Source organism: Triticum aestivum, chromosome 5D (assembly GCF_018294505.1).
Source record: "Triticum aestivum cultivar Chinese Spring chromosome 5D, IWGSC CS RefSeq v2.1, whole genome shotgun sequence".
Lineage (NCBI taxonomy): Eukaryota > Viridiplantae > Streptophyta > Magnoliopsida > Poales > Poaceae > Triticum > Triticum aestivum.
Genome location: NC_057808.1, coordinates 192,968,757 through 192,976,673, shown reverse-complemented (window position 1 = coordinate 192,976,673; position 7,917 = coordinate 192,968,757).

Genomic DNA, 7,917 nt, shown 5'->3' with positions numbered 1-7,917 from the left:
GGGATCGGGGAGTGGGGGAGCGAGGGAGTGGGGAGGTGGGGGTTAGGGTTGCTGGGTGGGGGGGATTATGCAGGGGCGCGGCTGGGCCAGCCCATTGGCCTGGTGCCCTGCTGGGCCGAACGGCCCAGGGGAGGGGGGTCTTGCTTCGTCTTTTTTTGCTTTGTTTTGTTTTTGTTTTACTTTTTCTTATTTTGTTTTCTTTTAGTTCCTCTTTTATTTTAGTTTTATAAAAATTATCACTAGCACTTAAATTAATACTTTTAAATATACTATTGCCACATTAATTCCCAACTCAAATTAAAATAGTTTAATATTTTATAAAATTCACAAGGCATTTATTTTAATATTTAAACCTCTATTTTAATTATTTCGAACACTTAAACATTTTATTAAAGTTAGGTTTCTCCACCATTATTATCTATGCAATAGTTGGTTCACTCCGAACATTTTAGTTCTAATATTTGAAAACGTTTATTGTTTGCTTGATTTTGAACTTTGAATTTTGGACCGGTTTTGATCTAACGATAAATTAGCAACAGTAACGGAGGTAACGTGGCACCATTAGCAGATTTTTACTGTAGCTTGATTATCCGGGCGTCACAATTCTCCTCCACTACAAGAAATCTCGTCCCGAGATTTAGGAGCGGTTATAAGGGGGAAGGGATCTGGTTACGAAATTCTAACGATTCTTCTTGGTCATAGTTGCTCTTCTCGAAGAGGTCGATCCATTACATTGATGTCTTCAGTCCTCTGCTTCAGGTCATCAAGATGAAGTTTGTCGTCCTTCCTACAGGATCTTCACCGTACTTACGAAAGGGTGAGCAGGGAAAACTTTTCATTGGAATAGCTTATTCCCTATAAGGACGGATTCTAACAAGATCGAGCATCAAGCGGTTAACCCAGGGGAAGAAGCATAAGTATCTCTCGAATTGAAACCTAAGAAGATGTCGAGAGCAAAGTAAGAAGGTACCATGAGCAGTTTCAAACCGATAGGCAAGCGTTCGATGCCTATCAGAAGGTGAAAGGGGTTCAGAGCAACGAGAATAAGTATTGCGTCTGATACCCGAATAGATCACTTGGCAGGTGGCCCGTGAGTTACATAAGAAGTCAAGCGCGAGGAATAACTTTGGAAACCGGGGGTGTACAGGAGAGTCAGGTTTCGATCCTGTGGAACTGTGGGTTATGGGCCCACCATGTGGTTTTTTTTATAGGAGCAGTGACATCTTGCACGGTCATGATAGTAAGGCATGTCAGGGAACACCCTGTCAGTTATGTCGGCAACACGTTGGTACCAAGGGCGAGGGACGAAGAGAACCATTTTCCTGCTCGTTCAAACGAGGCGGACCATTAGGCAAAGTTCTCGTCCATCGGTGGTTACCGAAATGTCACCAATAATAGTAATAGGGTCTTACTGACAGAGTTGTACACCGAGGTGTTTACATAAGCAGGAGAATATTACTGCTTAGATCATATAGATCACCAGAAAGGTTAAACCAAACAATGGAAAGGAAAATATGATTATCAGATTAAACAGAAGAATGGAAAGGAAAATGTGTTTAAACACATATTTCAAGGGTATATCCTTCCCAAGGACAAGCAGAGCATGATATCCATGACATGATATAATGTAGAAAACTCTTTAGGTACGGGAGAGAATTTTCATGACATTACCCATACAGCGGTGTTTGGATAATTGAGCAGGAAACATTTAGCATTGGGCTTCAAATGTTCATGTTGAAAATCGGAGTACCATAGACATGCTTCGAGATAGCATTGACATGGTCAACAGGTGAAGATCAGACTTTGGAAACAAAAAGGATCCATCAGGAACAACTTATATAATAAGTCTTACAATTTCCTCACGAAAGAATGACTAACCTTGCCAAAAAGGAAACTATAACAATAGGTCCTCCGGCCAGGTGTGCTAGGCATGACATCACCTTACCGGGCCATATAAAGACCAATGTAATAACTCTTGGAAATATGTTCCAACCATCATATCTGACCGAGATTCAGATCTGATTGGTGTTAGGATAACTCAGACTTAGGATGTCTGAGAAGAAAGGTGCAACACAAATTGATGGGATGACATTGTAAGATTCTCGGGAAATGAACTATGAAAGGAAGTTCCGAAACAAGAGTTCATCATTAACCCAAGGAGAGGTGAGGAGGTGACTAATTGACTCAGCGACAATCCATTGAGACTTCCAAAAGATGGATTTCCACAACTATGTGAACAAGGAGATAACATTAGCTAGATCGACTTAATGATGTATGCTCGAGGAAAACATACACAGTTAAACATTGGTTGAAATGTGCACTCGAAATATGGGCTAGGTAGCACGATCAATGTTCGAATGATGATTCATTAAGCCATAGACGTAGAAGAAACTATAGACCAATAACTTCAAAGCAATAGGGTTGCTAGAAGTTTAGAATCTACACATCACAAACCATTTGTCGGTATTTCGTTTAGAAACTACACGGGGACCAAGAAAGAATGGTGATGGGGAGAAGTATCACTGTACCAAGATGTCATACGAGGTGGTGAAATTCTTACGACATTCTTGACATAAAAGATGGTAATACTCCAAGGTAGAACATATCGTAAGCTAGATAGCAAGGAAATCAAGGTACAACACAAAACACGAACAAGTTTGTGTTGAATGGAAGGCAATAAAATGGTCGATGATAAAACAAATCATCGAGGGCAAGGATGGTATTTCTCATCCAGAATTCGATAGATATCTTGGAAGAGCTCAGAATGTTGATGATGTTCACGACACATTTGTAGCGAGAATTTATGAAGAGGTAATCGATCGGCGATGACATCAAGTCAAAGGAACGATGAAGCGAAAAGTTATTGGAACCAGGGGTACGACACAAACTCGAAATCAAGCTTGCTGTTCAAGGCGAAATGATATGACGAGGAAAATCGATGTAAGCTTAGCTCATCGTCGAAAGTGGTGCTCCGGGAATAAAGACCAGGTAGCACAGTTAAAATCGGCACGATAATGATGTAGCCAATCAGGCTAGGAATGACGTGATCGAGTACAAACTCATAAGTAAAGAAGATTACTAAGAGTTGTTTAATCGCAGTGCGGACTCGATTCAGTTATCGGTGGTTTTGAGTGTTTTAAAACTCGAAGCCCGTGAAAAAATTGGAATCAGGAGAATGTAGCACTTGATGAAGAACTCATAAGAAGTTATGCAGTTCCGTGATAATCTTGAGATACCAGGGGGGTAATACTCGACGACAAATCAAAGTAGAGGTTGGACTGGGGTATTACTCTGCAGAAGACAAGTGCTTAAACTTGCACGAGAAATGGTATTTAAAGGAGAACATGGTCAGAAACCACGATCATAAATGATCGAACCACGGATACAAGATGAACTTATAGCAAGGGGGGTAATTATTTTTACAAGCAGCTTCCATGATAAGTTATACATCGTGTCCATGGGCATGAACGCAAGGTTCAAGGTCGACTCCCACTTCTTCAATGTATAACCTTCCATTCACTCCTCGCTTTGGTAAAGGCATTAGTGTTGAAAGTTTTACCTGGGGAAATACCAGATGAGTATGACTCGTGAAAACTTCTGAGTTCACACATATTAAGGAAGGCATAGGTTCAACCCGTCAGGGTATCGTGGAAACATATACCACCAGCTTCAATAGTAAATACCACCAGCTCGAAAACAGAGCATGGTTGAGAAAACAGAGGATACAATTTACCAAAGGCATTATATACCCATGGAAAGGCTCACAAGGTTATTCAATAGGAAGGACACTGTCGGATAAAATCCAACAAAGGAACCGATGGTCCACAAGGGATCTGATGTGAGCATCGGTACTCAACCAGAGGAAGAAGAATGCAAGGAGATCTGATTATAGAAACAACTGACTAACTCAAAGTTCAAATGCAAAAGAATTATGATTTCCAAATCAAGGGATCCGAAGCAATGCTCTGATTAGGGATGGATAAGTTGAATAGCCATAGGGATACAATCGACAGTAATTTGATTAGTCGAGAACCAGCTCCTGTTCAAATGACATCTGAGCCGGAAGGATGAATTCTAGGCTCTGATTGAGGATTGCGAGCATTCGCAACAAATTGAATCAACGGACTCAAAATGATAATGACAAGAGATGCCAATAAGATTACGAGACTTAAGATTAATCATAATGCAAGTAAGCAAGAATTTCAAGAGCAAAAAGGCTCCTGAGGATTTTCGAAAGATCGAATGGTATTTCGAAGACTTTGTGAAATACACGAATCATTTGGGGATGAGCGGATACTCGATAAGTGTGAGAAATTATTCGTAGGGGTATTCAGGTGGAAAAGAACTGCAAGGCAGTGGTACAAGGGATTCTTAAAAAGCCGGAGAGCAATTCGATGTATCTGGTAATAACACGAGAAACTCAGAGTAATTGTATGAACAACAAGTGTATGTTGTTATCCATATGGATATATCGGTAGTAGGGAATTGAAAAGGCAGAGGGCACAAGGGTCTCGGGAATGATCAAAGAGTATCTTCAACATCTTCTGGTGCAGTCGGCGACCATCTGTGATAAAGGGCTCTCCGGGAGAAAGTATTTACGAGCACTTACAGTTAGTCCTTTTAGCAAAATCATTTAACCCGAATAGGAGAGAGTTCAGAGCCCCAGAGTATAGACAAGGAGTAAAAGATCCTAATACCACCCAATGGCGACGTGGGCCCGTAAGCCACACAGCCATGTTAGTAAAAGTTTAGCAATGACTAGACTCAACTTCGACCAAGGGGTTGGAAAGGGGGGATTCCTACAGGCAGTCGGCTCTGATACCAACTTGTGACGCCCCCGATTTGACTGTACACTAATCATGCACGCAAATGTGTACGATCAAGATCAGGGACTCACGGGAAGATATCACAACACAACTCTACAACATAAATAAGTCATACAAGCATCATAATACAAGCCAGGGGCCTCGAGGTCTCGAATACAAGTGCTCGATCACAGACGAGTTAGCGGAAGCAACAATATCTGAGTATAGACATAAGTTAAACAAGTCTGCCTTAAGAAGGCTAGCACAAACTGGGATACAGATCGAACGAGGCGCAGGCCTCCTGCCTGGGATCCTCCTAACTACTCCTGGTCGTCGTCAGCGGGCTGCACGTAGTAGTAGGCACCTCCAGTGTCGTAGGTGTCGTCGTCGACGGTGGCGTCTGGCTCCTGGACTCCAACATCTGGTTGCGACAACTAGATAGAAAGGAAAGGGGGAAAAGAGGGAGAGAGGCAACCGTGAGTACTCATCCGAAGTACTCGCAAGCAAGGAGCTACGCTACATATGCATGGGTATATGTGTAAAGGGGCATATCAGTGGACTGAACTGCAGAATGCCAGAATAAAAGGGGGATAGCTAGTCCTGTCGAAGACTACGCTTCTGGCCATCTCCATCTTGCAGCATGTAGAAGAGAGTAGATTGAAGTCCTCCAAGTAGCATCGCATAGCATAATCCTACCCGGCGATCCCCTCCTCGTCGCCCTGTTAGAGAGCGATCGCCGGGTTGTATCTGGCACTTGGAAGGGTGTATTTTATTCAGTATCCAGTTCTAGTTGTCATAAGGTTAAGGTACAACTCCGGGTCGTCCTTTTACCGAGGGACACGGCTATTCGAATAGATAAACTTCCCTGCAGGGGTGCACCACATAACCCAACACGCTCGATCCCATTTGGCCGGACACACTTTTCTGGGTCATGCCCGGCCTCGTAAGATCAACGCGTCGCAGCCCCACCTAAGCACAACAGAGAGGTCAGCACGCCGGTCTAACCCTATGCGCGCAGGGGTCTGGGCCCATCGCCCTATGCACACCTGCACGTTGCGTACGCGGTCGGAAGCAGACCTAGCCTAGTGGCGTTCCAGTCCAATCCGGCGCGCGCCACTCAGTCGCTGACGTCACGAAGGCTTCGGCTGATACCACGACGCCGGGATACCCATAACTACTCCCGCGTAGATGGTTAGTGCGTATAGACCAAATGGCCAGACTCAGATCAAATACCAAGAACTCGTTATGCGTGTTATGTCGAATTAACCTCGGACGCCGTCCAGGGCCAGGCCCACCTCTCGCCTAGGTGGTCTCAACCTGCCCTGTCGCTCCGCCACAAAGATCCACTTGCGGGTACTCCTACGAGCCGACCCGACTTTAGTCATCACATGTGTCATGTATATAGTATATAAGTATATACCCGTGATCACCGCCCAGGTGATCACGGCCCGATAGTATAGCACAGCAGACGGACAAGAATGTAGGGCCACTGATGGAAAACTAGCATCCTATACTAAGCATGTAGGATTGCAGGTAAGGTAACAACAGTAGTAGCAAGGATAGGCTATGCATCAGTATAGGATTAACGGAAAGCAGTAACATGCTACACTACTCTAATGCAAGCAGTATAGAGGAGAATAGGTGATATCTGGTGATCAAGGGGGGGGGGGGCTTGCCTGGTTGCTCAGACAAGAAGGAGGGGTCGTCTTCGATGTAGTCGAACACACGAACATCGGCAACGGTCTCGGAGTCTACCGGAAAGAAGTAACGGAGGGGGAACACAATAAATAATGGAGCAATCAAAGGTAACACAAAGCAAGACGCGGTGATACGTTGTGCTAGGGGTGACCTAACGTAGGGATAGGTGATACCGGCGAAAGGGGAAACATCCGGGAAAGTATCCCCGGTGTTTCGCGTTTTCGGACAGATGAACCGGAGGGGAAAAGTTGCGTGTTTGCTATGCTAGGTATGTGTGGCAGACGAACGGGCTGCGTATCCGGATTCGTCTCGTCGTTCTGAGCAACTTTCATGAAGAAAGTATTTTCATCCGAGTTACGGATTATTTTATATGACTTTCTAAAGATTTAATGATTTTCTGAATTTTAATTAATTATTTAATTCAACCTTATCCAAAACAGTGTTGCGATGACATCAGCATGACATCATGCTGACGTCAGCAGTCATCTGACACGTGGGTCCCACATGTCATAGACTGATTAGGGTAATTAGGGTTAACTAATTAATTAACTATTAATTAAACTAATTAATTAAATTAGATTAATCTAAACAGGGTTAATTAACTAATTAATTATCTAATTATTTATTTATTTTTATTTTTATTTTTATTTTTTATATATTTTTTCTTTCTTCTTTTTTTATAAAAACATTCTGAGGGGCTGGGCCCCACTTGTCATTGGGCCAGGGGGCCAATCGGGTGCTGGGCTATCGGCCACAGCCCGATCGGGCACTGGCCCGCGGGGCGCACCCGATTTGGGCGCTGCGGGGCGCCGGCGACCAGGGAGCAGGGGGGCCAGGGCGGCGCTGGGAGTTGCGGGCGAAGGCGGTGAGTGGCGAAGCGGGGGGGCACGGGGAGGCAGCTGCGGCGGCCGAAGACGGCGTAGCAGCTTCGCGAGCACGGGGAGAAGCCGGACACGGCGAGCACGGCGAGCACGGCGGGGCACTGGGCGCGGCCAGCGACGGGTGGTGTTGGGTGCGGGGCCGCACCCACGGCGAGGCGCACCGGCCGGCCACGGGCACCACAGCGCGGCAAGCGCGCGGCGCGGCAAGGGCCAGCAACTGGGGAAGGCAGCGGGCGATGAGCAGGGCATGGCTACGAGCGTGTGGGAGCGCGCCCATGGGTGTGGGCGGCTGCGGTGAGCGCGAGCTCCAGTGAGCTCGGCCACGGCGACGTACGGCGTCAACGGCGACGGATCCACGCGAAGGAGGAGGGGGATCGACGGAGGGCTCACCAGCTCTGTAGTGGTGCAAACGCGTGCTCGGGGAGGGCCGTAGTCACGGGGGACGGCGCGCGCCGGCGACGGGGACGGCGAGGCGGCGACGTCCAGCTCGGGGGGGAGTTGCGCGAGGGAGAGGCAGGGACGACGCGGTCCGG